At 37.0% G+C, this 15,578-nt stretch overlaps 1 pseudogene across 1 annotated transcript; it reads right to left on the bottom strand.

Moving 5' to 3' along the window:
* Positions 1 to 11,007: 11,007 nt before the first annotated feature.
* On the bottom strand, positions 11,008 to 12,302 carry LOC309615490 (large ribosomal subunit protein uL3 pseudogene; annotated as a pseudogene). Its single transcript has one exon. The product of its transcript is annotated as a large ribosomal subunit protein uL3 pseudogene (transcript).
* Positions 12,303 to 15,578: the final 3,276 nt, after the last annotated feature.

A 15,578-nucleotide genomic window follows, 5' to 3' on the forward strand; every position in this document is an offset into this window, starting at 1 on the left:
GGTCCATCCTGCTCTCCCGGATGGTCACTTCAGGATAATAACAGAATGAGATGCATATTAGCGAGTTAAAAATATGTGAAGTATTTAGGACAGTGTCTGGCCCATAGTGAATATTCACCATGTTAACTATTAGTAAATGCTTTGTACCACTTCTTCGCCCAGTGTGCTGACATCTGAAAGATTATGCTAAGGTGAACATGATATTTAGCCAAAAGTGTAAGGATTTTTAAAATTATTTCTTGAACTTAGAGGCAGATAATCACTCCTGAGAGAATATCAAGATATATGGTGGTGACTGCAGTAGCAGCACTAAGAACATACCTTTCATGTAGTATCCTAACACTCATTTAAAAAGCATTAACATGGTTTGTGCCTATGTGCAGACTTGTGTCTCATTTGGAAAAGTCACATCTCTTGCTTCCCGTTTTCCCAGTGTGTGCCAGCAGGCCTGATCATCATATACATTACAGGAATAGGTCATTTATCCCTTCAAGCATAAAAAAATAAAATATAGAACTCTTCCTTCCGCCTACTGTGAGAATGTCCTTCTTCCACATTCTTCAGTCACTAAGCAGGGCTGTGACAATGGAGAAGCTCCCTTTGATGTGGTGCTGGCAAATCAGACTGAACCATTTGTAAACCAGACTCAATCTGCCGTTTTCTTTTAATTTTTTCTATTTTCTTTTTCCTTTAGTGACTAGATGAAGCAGTTCATTTAGATTGGTTTGCTCAGGATTCCTTTAAACTCCCATCCAGCGTGCTACGATCTGGATATAATTTATTTTCTGTGGAGGAGGTTCATTGGTATGTGAAGTCGATTTGTAACTGACTCATGGAGGGGGTGAGGGAAGGCAAAAGGCATCAGTTTTGTTGATGTGAATCAGGTCACTGAAGATATGATTCTGAGTCCAGCAGCTATAGTGGCATTTTCTGATCTCAACAGGTAGCTTTTATTTTTGCCACCTTCTTACTCAAGGCAGGCTCCTCTGACTCTCAGCTCTTCTGCAGTTTGGCAATGGAAGAAGTTCCTGCACGTTCAGTTTAGGGTCTGTACCTCTACCTAGATCTCTGAATATTAGATTAGATTAAGTATTAAACACATAATACAAATTATTTGCTCCTTCAGTTGACTACCATGGAATCTTTAATCAGTACTGAACCACCCCTGATAGTGTAATTGTACAGAGCTACTGCAAGCAACAGACACTCAAGGAAGCAATAATCTGGAATTGTTTTTCAGAGCTGGGTGATTTTGAAAACAGCAAGAATCTTAACATTGGCAGACAACTATTGCTAGTCATTGCTATGTGCTGATGTGTTAGCTACTTAAGTACTTACATTTTCACCTGTGGTCACCTGATACAAAATGTGTAATAAAGCCAATAAAGCCAACACTTTGATAAATTGTGCGGCTTCTGCAATAAACCTTTCCTTCAAGAAAAGAAGGGATATGAGGTCTGTGGGGTGGGCTGTGATTTATAACACACACAGGAGCTTAAAGCGAGAAAATTACAAACTCATGATTTTAAATTTTCAGTTCAAGAATGGTCACTTAATCACAAAGCCTCTCTGACTTCCTTTGATGGTTTAGCCATAAGGCTCACATAGCAAAAAATCAGATACAGAAGCTATTCCTTCAGGTTGCTGAATTAAAGCCTAGATTGATTTTGCAGCTTCACCATAACTGTTACGCAGACATTAAAGTATTAAGCGGGAGATCATGATACATTGAGGATTAGAATGGGGTTGTCAGGGTAAATTAGGAAGGCCGTGAACGGTGCAAACCCCCAAATCTCTCTGAGCCTTTTTTTGCCAGCAGAAGCAGATCTGTTTCCCTTGTCTGATGTACCAGTTGTCTTATTTTAAAGGCCTAATAATGTCTTTATCCAAGACATTCTGACACGGTCAGAATGTCCATCATCAAAAAATCTACAAACAGTAAATGCTGGATACGGTGTGGAGAAAAGGGAACCCTTCTACACTGTTGGTGGGAATGTAAATTGGTACAGACACTATGGAGAACAGTATGAAGGATCCTTAAAAAACTAAAAAGAGACCTACCATACGACCCAGCAATCCCACTCCTGGGCATATACCCTGAGAAAACCATAACTCAAAAAGAGTCATGTACCACAATGTTCATTGCAGCTCTATTTACAATAACCAGGACATGGAAGCAACTTAAGTGTCCATCCACAGATGAACGGATAAAGAAGATGTGGCTCATATATACAATGGAATATTACTCAGCCATAGAAAGAAACGATATTGAGTTATTTGTAGTGAGGTGGATAGACTTAGAGTCTGTCATACAGAGTGAAGTAAGTCAGAAAGAGAAAAACAAATACCATATGCTAACACATATATGGAATCTCAAAAAAAAAAAATGGTTCTTATGAACCTAGGGGCAGGACAGGAATAAAGATGCAGATGTAGAGAATGGACTTGAGGACACGGGGAGGGGGAAGGGTAAGCTGGGATGAAGTGAGAGAGTAGCACTGACATGTATACACTACCAAATGTAAAACCGATAGCTAGTGGGAAGCAGCAGCATAGCACAGGGAGATCAGCTTAGTGCTTTGCGACCACCTAGAGGGGTGGGAGGGAGGCTCAAGAGGAAGGGGATTTGGGGACGTGTATGCATATGGCTGATTCACTTTGTTGTACAACAGAAACTAATACAGTATTGTGAAGCAATTATACTCCAATAAAGATCTAGAAAAAAAAAATCATAGTACCTAATACTAAATTCAACTGATTATGAAGTCTCATTTATTAGCTGCTTAAAAGCTATTTTGACACTCACCTCTCTTACATTTTTCCCTTTAACAATTTCCTTCTTGAGCTTATTTTAACAAGATGGATGGCATATTGTGATCTCTTTCCAACCCTAAGCTCCAGCAGGAAGCTGGCTTGCAGCTGGAATGCGTAATGTGGTGATGCGTCCCAGGACTTTCTTTAGTTACATGTGGCACTTCAAAGACTGTTCAAAGGGACCAACAGAGAGAACTCTGGGACAGCCTCAGAATGGCAAAGGGATCAACATGTGAGGTGCTGTCTTTGAAGAACCACATGTAGCAGTAGACGTCAGGGCTTTGGTACATGTGGTACATTTTACTTGAGGAGCCATCTTAATGTACAAAAGGAACCTGGGAAGAATTACGGCCTGCTTCACTTAGATGGAAAATAACCTTCTTTGTTATTTAAACTTACAGAAGAACTCAGTATGACATTTAAATGTAGGATATACAGCAGAGAAAGAAGGAAAAAAAAGAGAAGAAAATTCTGGAAAAATAACTGTGAGCATATACTGTTCATTTACTGATTTTTAGGCTAAAACAAAATAGTGCATGTAATCCCAAGAGTAGCTTTATTATTTATGTAAAAATATTATATCATAGTCTTTATTCTCTGTTGTGCCTACATTATTTCCTGGTAATTATTTAATTGGGAAAAAGATGCATTAATTCTTTCAGGTCATTAACCAGCATCCCACCTATAAAGTCTAAATGTTGTTTACACGTTTGCATCTCGTTGCCTGATACCTGTTAATTATGTCTGCAGAGCAACGTAATAACCAATACCCTGAAGAAGAGATGCTCTCAAACTTGTTGCTGGGCTCTGAGACCTGTTGCTGGGCTTTAGAGTAAATGTTAAATTGTGGTAAGCAGAAGGAGCACAACTTGAAATAACAAAACTTAATTTCTTTCAGTGGTCTCTGGAAATGTATTTAAAATTATCAGAAGACGCTATTTATCCAAATAAAAAGAATTAAAAAATAACACTTTTATGAATAAATATATCATGATTGCAAAGCTATGTGATGATGAAAATAATGATGTCACAGATGAAATGCCAACAAAGAAAGAAAAGCCTCAAGACCAAAGAAATCCCTGGGCTTCTCAGCACCTTAAAAGCCTTGGGCATCGTTGGAGAAATGCCTGTGGCAGTGTTCCACATTTAGTACTCTGCTTAGGTCAGGCCCAGCTCCTTTGCTGACCATATCAAAACCTTTACTTTTTTCAGTTTTTAAGAAATTTGAAATATATAACATAGGCGTATATATCAATATATATTGTATTTGAGCCCTTATACCTCTCCAAATTGAACTATATTCTCTCTTCGAATCTGATTGCTCTATTTTTTCATACTCTACTTCTTTCTTCTCTATTTTAATTATTTAATAAAATTATATATATTTTGGTGTACAACATGATTGATCATATATATGTGTATATAGTGAAATGATTACTATAGTCAAGCTGATTAACATATCCATCTCCTCACATAGTTACTTTTTTTTTTTTTAATACTGAGAGCACCTGAAATCTACTCCCTGAGCAAACTTCTGGTATTATTAACTATATTCACCTTGCTGTGCATTATATCTCTAGATCTTTTCATCCCACACAACTGTAACTTTGTACCCTCCAACCAATATCTCCCCATTTCCCTCACCTCCCCACCCCTAGTAACCACTTGTCTATTCTCTGTTTCAATATTTTTGGATTCCCCATGGAAGTGAGATCATGCAGTATTTTCTCTCTCTCTGGCTTATTTCACTTGGTGTAATGTCCTCTAGGTTCATTCATGTTGTTGTAAATGGTAAGACCACCTTTCTATAAGGCTCAATAATATTCAATTGTATACATATACCACAATTTCTTTATCCTTTCATCTTTTGACAAAAACTTAAGTCGTTTCCATGTCTTGGATATTGTGAATAATGCTACAATGAACATGGGAACACAGATACCTCTTCAAGGTACTAATTTTATTTTCCTCAGTGGACAAAGGACATGAATAGCCTTTATTTCCAAATGTGGCACACAAATGGCCAACAGGTGTATGAAAAGGTGCTCCAGACCACTAATTGTCAGGAAAACGCAAATCAAAGCTACAATGATATATCACCTCACACCTGTTAAGATGACTCTTATCAAAAAGATAAAAGGTGACAAAACTTGGTGAGGATATGGAGAAAAGGGAATCCTTGTGCACTGTTGGTGGGAATGTAAATTAGTACAGCCATTATGGAAAACAGTATGGAGGTTCCTCAAAAAACTAAAAATATATCTCTCTACTATTTAATCTCCTTGAACTATACAAGTTTATGTAATTTGACTTCCAATCCCTTAAGATATATATGTGCACACATATATATATACATATATAAAACACACATATATAAATAACATACATATAAACATAAACATACATATATGTGTAATATGAATGTATGTATATGTGTATATACCACAGTTATTCTTACCACAATTATCCTAATATATTTTTACATTTTGAATGAAATTAATATGCTCACAAATCCCCAATGAACACCCAAACTTTTGTTTCAGACTTCTACTATACTTTTTACATTTAACATTTCCACACTTACTGATCATTTGCACTAGCTCTCCCTTCTATCTGTAATGTTCTTCTCTTCACTCATTTCATGACTGGATATGTGGCATCTCTCATTTTTAAATTGTGTGTCATTTTCTCAGAGATGCATTCCCTGATCACCTTAAGAAGTATCTGTGGTCATACAGAGCGCTCTATCAAATATCCATTATACAGTCATATTATTTGCACTTTTGGTGTTTGGTTTTTGTTAATGTTTTTATGTTATTCCCATGAGTTCAGGAAATGTCTGTCTTGTGTAATATTGCATCTCTTTGGCATATTCCTAGCAGAAAATGGATGTTTCATAAATGTTTGTTAAATGATAAATATTTGTTGAAGAAACATATCAGTATCAACAGGACAATTTAGTATCTTCATATTTAATGAAATACTTCAGAAATATATTTTTTTATAAACTCTTGAAATATATTCCACTTAAAACAATGTATTTTGTTCATTGGGGTTTTTTAATACATTGAATATTTGTAAACATTTTTTTAAATTGTGGGACTCTAAAAAATTAATTTCTCTTAGGTAATACCCTCATTGCTGTCATAAAATTTAAGTGCTTTATGACCATCTAGAGGGGTGGGATAGGGAGGGTGGGAGGAAGATGCAAGAGGGAGAGGATATGGGGATATATGTAAATGTACAGCTGATTCACTATGTTATAAAGCAGAAACTAACACACCATTGTAAAGCAACTATACTCCACTAAAGATGTTTAAAAAAAAGTAAATTTAGAAGTCTACTGTAATATTTTGTTATATAAAATTTACCTTTTATCACTAGATTTCCTCACTTGCTATTTTAAAAATCACATAATTAATTTCATGAAATTATCACAATTAGATTTAATAGCTAATTGCAACATCATATCTTTTCACATTTGCCTAGTTAATTGGAGATAACAATCTTCTACTTAAGCCTTCAGAGTGATCATATATATTATATATATGTGTAATATACATATATAGTATACATACAAAACATGTACACACACATCTGATTGTATTTGTAAACATAAAATAACACTAAATCTGGCATTTTTTTAGGAAAAAAGTTCTAATTTGACTGAAATATTCATTCAGGTAGAATTAGAGTATTTATGTCAAAGGAAATGGAGAATAGAGTCTTTCCCAGTTAACTCTGCATTCCAGAGAAAAGAGGGCATATCAATATCATCAGTGTATTACAGATTTATGAACTCTGTGTTTTCTCCACAAATGCTTTCTTACCTTGATTTTTATTGAAGACTTTGACAAAAGGACTGTGCAAAGATAGAATAACCTAAAAGGAAAAATAATTCTTTTCTAAGTTTTACTTCTTAACTACGAAAGGAGCTATTTTTTAGATTTATTTGTAGTACTGCTCTGCATGGGATCCCTGAATGAAACTATCAAGTCAAATTAAATTCTGCGTGTATATGCAGAGAGAAAGAGCGAGAAAGAATGAGTGTGTGTGTATTAGTGTTTCTGTGTGTGTATGTGTGTGTGTGAAGAAAAATACTCTGGTTAGATCATGCTGCAATCAAATGACAAGCCACAGTTCCTTGGGACAGTGGTCTGAGGGGTTTAAACTCAATTCTGTGTGTAAACCAAGTACTCTAGATAGGCCTGTATTTACAAAGTGGTCAAATGTGCTTACTACATTGCTTGCAAGATGTTTTCTTAAAATTAGCATTCCTCTGTGAAGTTTCTCAAACATTTGTCATGGATGTATCCCAAATAGTTAGGGGAAAGAAAACTTAGGGACAATTCAATATGGTCCACTTCATCTGCCTCCAGTGCAAAGTCAAAACATACTTAAATAATCATGTTACTCTTTGGGTTTTTTTTAACATCTTCATTGGAGTATAATTGCTTTACAGTATTGTGTTAGTTTCTGCTGTATCACAAAATGAATCAGCTATACGTATACATATATCCCATATCCCCTCCTTCTTGCATCTCCCTCCGACCCTCCCTATCCCACCCCTCTAGGTGGTCACAAAGCACCGAGCTGATCTCCCTGTGCTATGCGGCTGCTTGCCACTAGCTATCTATTTTACATTTGGTAATGTATATATGTCCATGCCACTCTCTCACTTCGTCCCAGCTTACCCTCCCCCCTCCTCGTGTCCTCAAATCCATTCTCTACATCTGTGTCTTTATTCCCGTCCTGGCTCTAGGTACTTCATGACAATATTTTTTTTTTAATTCCATATGTATGTCTTAGCATGCGGTATTTATTTTTCTCTTTCTGACTTACTTCATTCTGTATGACAGACTCTAGGTCCATCCACCTCACTACAAATAACTCAATTTCATTTCTTTTTATGACTGATAATATTCCATTGTATATATGTGCTGCATCTTCTTTATCCATTCATCTGTTGAGGGACACTTAAGTTGCTTCATATCCTGGCTGTTGTAAATAGTGCTGCAATGAACATTGTGGTACATGACTCTTTTGGAATTCTGGTTTTCTCAGCATATATGCCCAGTAGTGGGATTGCTGTGTCGTATGGTAGTTCTATTTTTAGGTTCTGAAGGAACCTCCATACTGTTCTCCATAGTGGTGTATCAGTTTACATTCCCACCAACAGTGCAATAGGGTTCCCTTTTCTCCACATCCTCTCCAGCATTTATTGTTTGTAGACTTTTTGAAGATGGCCATTCTGACCAGAGTGAGGTGATACCTCATTGTAGTGTTGATTTGCATTTCTCTAATGATGAGTGATGTTGAGCATACTTTCATGTGTTTGTTGGCAATCTGTATATCTTCTTTGGAGAAATGTCTATTTAGGTCTTCTGCCCATTTTTGGATTTGTTTGTTTGTTTTTTTTTTTGATATTGATCTGCATGAGCTGTTTGAGTATTTTGGAGATTAATCCTTTGTCAGTTGCTTCATTTGCAAATATTTTCTCCCATTCTGAGGGTTGGCTTTGCATCTTGTTTACGGTTTTCTTTGCTGTGCAAAAGCTTTGAAGTTTCATTAGGTCCCATTTGTTTATTTTTGTTTTTATTTCCATTTCTCTAGGAGGTGGGTCAAGAAGGATCATGCTGTGATTTATGTCATAGAGTGTTCTGCCTATGTTTTCCTCTAAGAGTTTGATAGTGACTGGCCTTACATTTAGGTCTTTAATCCATTTTGAGTGTATTTTTGTGTATGGTGTTAAGGAGTGTTCTAATTTCATTCTTTTACATGTAGCTGTCCAGTTTTCCCAGCACCACTTATTGAAGTGGCTGTCTTTTCTCCATTGTATAGTCTTGCCTCCTTTATCAAAGATAAGGTGACCATATGTGTGTGGGTTTATCTCTGGGCTTTCTATCCTGTTCCATTGATCTATATTTCTGTTTTTGTGCCAGTACCATACTGTCTTGATTACTATAGCTTTGTAGTATAGTCTGAAGTCCGGGAGCCTGATTCCCCCAGCTCCGTTTTTCTTTCTCAAGATTGCTTTGACTATTCGGAGTCTTTTGTGTTTCCATACAAATTGTGAAATTTTTTTGTTCTAGTTCTGTGAAAAATGCCGTTGGTAGTTTGGTAGGGATTGCATTGAATCTGTAGATTGCTTTGGGTAGTATGGTCATTTTCACAATGTTGATTCTTCCAATCCAAGCACATGGTATATCTCTCCATCTGTTTGTATCATCTTTAATTTCTTTCATCAGTGTCTTATAATTTTCTGCATACAAGTCTTTTGTCTCCTTAGGTAGGTTTATTGCTAGGTATTTTATTCCTTTTGTTGCAATGGTAAATGGGAGTGCTTTCTTAATTTCTCTATCAGATTTTTCCTCATTAGTATATAGGAATGCAAGAGATTTCTGTGCATTAATTTTGTATCCTACTACTGTATGAAATTCATTGATTAGCTCTAGTAGTTTTCTGCTAGCATCTTTTGAATTCTCTATGTATAGTATCATGTCATCTGCAAACAGTGACAGTTTTACTTATTCTTTTCCGATTTTGATTCCTTATAGTTCTTTTTCTTCTCTGATTGCTATGGCTAAAACTTCCAAAACTGTGTTGAATAATAGTGGTGAGAGTGGGAAACATTGTCTTTTTCCTGATCATAGAGGAAATGGTTTCAGCTTTTTACAATTGAGTATGATGTTGGCTGTGGGTTTGTCATATATGACTTTTATTATGTTGACGTAAGTTCCCTCTATGCCTGCTTTCTGTAGAGTTTTTATCATAAATGGGTGTTGAATTTTGTCAAAAGCTTTTTCTGCATCTATTGAGATTATCATATGGTTTTTATCCTTCAATTTGTTAATATGGTCTGTCATATTTATTGATTTGCATATATTGAAGAATCCTTGCATTCCTGGAATAAACCCCACTTGATCATGGTGTATGATATGTTTAATGTGCTGCTGGATTCTGTTTGCTAGTATTTTGTCGAGGATTTTTGCATCTGTGTTCATCAGTGATATTGGCCTGTAGTTTTCTTTGTGGCATCTTCGTCTGGTTTTGGTATCAGGGTGATGGTTGCCTCAAAGAATGAGTTTGGGAGTGTTCCTTCCTCTGCTATATTTTGGAAGAGTTTGAGAAGGATAGGTGTTAACTCTTCTGTAAATGTTTGATAGAATTCACCTGTGGAGCCATGTGGTCCTGGGCTTTGTTTGTTGGAAGATTTTTAATCCCAGTTTCAATTTCAGTGCTTGTGGTTGGTCTGTTTATGTTTTCTATTTCTTCCTGGTTCAGTCTCGTAACGTTGCGCTTTTCTAAGAATTTGTCCATTTCTTCCAGGTTGTGCATTTTATTGGCATAGAGTTACTTGTATTAATCCCTCATGATTCTTTGTATTTCTTCAGTGTCCATTGTTACTTCTCCTTTTTCATTTCTGTTGCTTTGAGTCTTCTCCCTTTTTTTCTTGATGAGTCTGGCTAGTGGTTTATCAATTTTGTTTATCTTCTCAAAGAACCAGCTTTTAGTTTAATTGATCTTTGCTATTGTTTCCTTCATTTCTTTTTCATTTATTTCTGATCGGATCCTTATGATTTCTTCAGCTAACTTTGTTTTGTTTTTTTTTTTTTTTCTTTCTTCTTTCTCTAATTGCTTTAGGTGTATGGTTAGTTTGTTTATTTGAGGGTTTTCTTGTTTCTTGAGATAGGATTGTATTGTTATAAACTGCCCTCTTAGAACTGCTTTGCTGCATCCCATAGGTTTTGGTCATCGTGTTTTCATTGTCATTTGTTTCTAGGTATTTTTTGACTTCCTCTTTCATTTCTTCATTGATCTCTTGGTTATTTAGTAGCGTATTGTTTAGGCTCCATGTATTCTGTTGTTTTTGGATGGAATGTCTGATAAATATCAATTAAGTCCATCTTTTCTAATGTGTCATTTAAAGCTTGTGGTTCCTTATTCTTTTTCAGTTTGGATGACCTGTCCTTTGGTGAAAGTGGGGTCTTAAAGTCCCCTATTATTATTGTGTTACTGTCAATTTCCCCTTTTATGGCTGTTAGGATTTGCCTTATGTACTGTGGTGCTCCTATGTTGGGTGCATAAATATTTACAATTGTTATATCTTCTTCTTGGATTGATCCCTTGATCATTATGTAGTGTCCTTCTTTGTAATAGTCTTCGTTTTTTTTTTTTTTTTTTTTTTTTTACTTTCACTGGAAAATAATTTTATTGAGATTCTACCAGCTGTATAATCTGTTCTGACATTAGGCCCCTTCTTCCTTTGCAATTCGGTCCTTCTTAAGTGGTCCCATGAACGCTTTCTTCTCCTCCACAGTCTGGAAGCAGCCATGGCCAAATTTGGAGGTGGTGTCAATAAACTTGAGGTCAATCTTCTCCAGGGCCCGCCGTTTGGTCTGCACCAGCAAGGACTTGCGAAGGGTGAGCACTCGCTTCTTGGTTCCCACCACGCAGCCTTTGAGCATGACAAAGTCATTGGTCACTTCACCGTAGTGGACAAAGCCACCCAGAGGGTTGATGCTCTTGTCAGACAGATCGTAATCAGTAGAGGCATTGTTCTTGATCAGTTTGCCATCCTTGATGAGGTAGCCCTGGCCAATCTTGTAGATCTTCTTGTTGATCTCGGTGCGGTGATGGTAGCCTTTCTGACCGGCCCGAGCCACAGAGAAGGCCACCCGTGCAGGATGCCACGCCCCAATACAGGCAACCTTGCGCAGCCCTCGGTGGGTCTTACGGGGCAGCTTCTTGGTGTGCTAACGGCTGGTGACCCCTTTGTAGCCTTTGCCCTTGGTCACCCCAATGACATCAATCATCTCATCCTGCCCAAACACTTGGTTCACAGGGACCTGCTGCTCTAGCCTCTCTCGGGCCCAGTCCAGTTTTTCGGCCACAGTGCCTCCGTTCACCTGGATCTCCATGAGGTGGGCTTTCTTCTGGCGTAGAGGAAGCAGGCGCATCTGGGTGTGGGCAATGACACGGATGACCTGGCAGTACTTCTTCATGCTGCTGAAGTCCCTCTCCAGCTGCTTCTTGCCGTCTACATCCTGCCACTTCTTGCAGTATTTGGTGAAGGCCTTCTTCTTAGATTTATTCCGGTTCTTATAGAAGCGCCTTTTGCATTCGTCACTGATATGCTCAGCAAAGATGGTCTTAAAGGTCCGGAGGCCTCGAGGTGTTTCCACGTAGCCCACAATGCCCACAATGACCATGGGCGGCGTCTCCACGATGGTCACAGCCTCCACAACTTCCTTCTTGTTCACCTTGGACCCTGGCCTATCGACCTCCCTCACAATGTGGGTCATGCCAGCCTTGTAGCCGAGGAAGGCTGTGAGGTGCACGGGCTTGCAAGAGTCATCCTTGGGGAAGCTCTTCACCTTCCCACGGTGCCGGCTGCTGCGCTTCCGAGGCAGAAAGCCCAGGGACCCATGCCTGGGAGCGGAGAACTTCCTGTGAGACATCCAGCCGTCGGATGCTGCCGGTAGAGATCCTAGTCTTCGTTTTAAAGTCTGTTTTGTCTGATATGAGAATTGCTACTCCAGCTTTCTTTTGATTTATATTTGCATGGAATATCTTTTTCCATCCCCTCACTTTCAGTCTGTATGTGTCCCTATGTCTGAAGTGGGTCTCTTGTAGACAGCATATATACTCGTCTTGTTTTTGTATCCATTTAGCCAGTCTGTGTCTTTTGGTTGGAGCATTTTATCCATTTACATTTAAGGTAATTATCGATATGTATGTTCCTGTTACTATTTTCTTAATTGTTTGGGCTTGTTATTGTAGGTCTTTTCCTTCTCTTGTGTTTCCTGCTTAGGGAAGTTCCTTTAGTAATTGTTGTAAAGCTAGTTTGGTGGTGCTGAATTCTCTTAGCTTTTGCTTGTCTCTAAAGGTTTTAATTTCTCTGTCAAATCTGAATGAGATCCTTGCTGGGTAGAGTAATCTGGGTTGTAGGTTTTTCCCTTTCATCACTTTAAATATGTCCTGCCATTCCCTTCTGGCTTGCAGAGTTTCTGCTGAAAGATCAGCTGTTAACCTTATATGTATTCCCTCTTATGTTATTTGTTGCTTTTCCCTTGCTGATTTTATGTTTATAGAAGCCTAAATGGAGTGACACGGGCAGGTAGCTGCTTCTGTGTTGTAATTAATTTTGTCATTATTTAGCATAAGGTACAAAAATTTTGAGGCAGCTTAAAATAGTACTCATGTTTTATGTCCCCAGTGCCTTTGTTAACCATTAGCTTTAATGTAGAACATTTACATGCACTCTAGCATCAAGTGGTGCAGATTGCCTAAGCAAAGATAGAGGAGTGATCTGGGTACCAGGGAGTGCTGGTCACAGTGAGTGCTAATGTACAGAGATCATCACTCTCTGTGCAGCTATTACGTGAACTTATCTTTTAGCAGAGTGGATTTTCACCCTGCCAGATTCATTTGACATGGAAAATATCCATTTTTTAAAAGCACTAAATAAGTCACTGGGAATTTACCCAATTAAATCAAAAACAATCAAAAGAAAACATAAACCCAAAGAATCTGAATTACCTTTTTAAAAAAAAAAAAAAAAAAAAAATCTCTGTTTTCGTTCAGCTGCAATCACTTAGGATGTAAATTGCTTCCCAATGTGTTTTGTCATTGCAAGAACACACTTTTATGCCTTCCACCAGTAATATTTAAAATGCTACTATTATGACCTGAAAATGTTGAGAAGCATGCAAATTAACTCATAAACATCTGTAGGGAAACAAAAAAATTCAGGTATAGGAATTATGGTATTGTATCCTGATTTTACGTTCTCTTATACATACACATATACACAGATACACACACTCACTATACACCCAATTCTTAATAGTAAGAATAAATAAGGTCATAAATATATATTTAAAGGGAGATTAATAAATTCACATTGCTCCACATTTGTGTACAAATGACAACAAAAGTAAGCACAATGCAATTGAAGAATTGAGGAATGTAAGTAAAGGGCACTGCCTAATTTATATGATCAGATTTGTATATTTAAAATATCATTCTGGCTTCGAAGGTAAAATGGACTGGAGAAGATTACCAATCAAATTAATGTGCTGTTGAGATGTTTATGTAGTAGTTAAGCCAAAAACAAGAACTGTGGCAGTAAGAATGGAGAAAAACTTATTTGAGACCATTTTTGAGTGAGGACATGTAATTTTTCTCTTCATTTGTCATGAGATTCTGACATGGACCAAATCTTGGATAATAGAATAAGGCATTTTGTAGAATGTACGATTGAATGTGGGGGACACAGATCATTAAATACATAGATTTTTAAACTAGAAGCCATGAACTCTCATGAAATCCATGGATAAAATTGAGTATCTGTAATTTGGATATTAAATAAAGCACTGACTTCAAACTGAAATTCAGCATTTCATTCATTATGTAGTTAGGAAACTCACCACATTAGTTTTAGCCATACCTGTGAATTTGTCAGCTATATAAATTACGTATATTTTTATATTACATTGTGGTTATTACAGCTTTGTCCAAATATTATTTAATCTCTTCTAATACTTCTACTACTTTGGAATTACAGTACTTATTAGATGTGCCATTAGATCTTTTTTGTCTGTAATGAAGCATATACCTTGTCATATCATAAATGTTTAATATTCATAACTGCATGGTAATATATTTAGTTCCTTTGCGATCTTAGGTATTTTATTTTATGTATTGGAAAAACAATTTCCATGGCTTTCCACAGGCCAATGAAATTTTGAGAAACTCTGTTTACAATAGTACAACTATGCATATTATTCTCGCTAGCAGAGGCTAACCTTGACAATAAGAAAGACCTGCTTCTGTATTAGATAGTTCACCAAAAGCTGACACTGATTATTGGGTCTCTTCCCACCTTCACAATTCCACTTCACAGTATGGAATTCCTAGGTAGCAAAACGTAGCAAAATTGTATGTCAGAATCAGAGGCATAACCCTGAATTGAAGGAAAGTCCAACAAAAGAACTTAAGTAGGTAGAGAAAACATGAAAGATGACTAGAATGTCTATAGAGAGTATATTCTTAATGAAGGAAGAGGCACAGCTCTGTGGAACAGTTCAAGAAATCGAGACCAAAATCTCTGATCCCATGGCAGGTGATGGAAGGGAATGTTGCCAAGAATAAAATGAAAACTCTGTCAGAATTTCTCCTGATAGCAATAGGTTTGAATGCATCACTGAACTTGAAATTCTCTTTGTATATATTTCTAGATTTCTTGCTTGGACACACCCTGTATATCCAGAACAAGAATCACTACCCTGTTGTTATCTTTCTGGTGGAAAAAAAAATCTTGGACTCTTAATCTTTGACACAGTGTCTGCCTATACTTGAATCGTAAAATTGAGTCAAGAAATGCTCCATACCGTGGCATCAAAACTGTTGCCAGAATTTGTCCTAGTTCCCATAGTGATCCAAACACTAATGATGGTGGATGTAGGTTGGTAGTAATCTCAATCATTTTGACATTGGAAGCTCTGAATGTGTGTAATGTTCAGGAAAGTATATGTACAGATACTTGGGGATAACATATCAGTGAAAGAATTAGGCATGTTTATGACAGGGGAGGAGATTTAAAATGTATTTGATTCTAAAAATTTTCTAATGTCACAAATAAAAAAAACAGTCGTGAATGAATGAGGCAAGAGAATATTATCACTTCTTTTTCTTTAGAACTCTTGATATCCCTTTGGTTATAGGCAAGGGCTGACCATAAAAATAGATTGCCTTTTGTT

The sequence above is a fragment of the Balaenoptera borealis genome, assembly GCF_965194805.1.
Source record: "Balaenoptera borealis genome assembly, chromosome: 18".
In the NCBI taxonomy this organism is placed as follows: domain Eukaryota; kingdom Metazoa; phylum Chordata; class Mammalia; order Artiodactyla; family Balaenopteridae; genus Balaenoptera; species Balaenoptera borealis.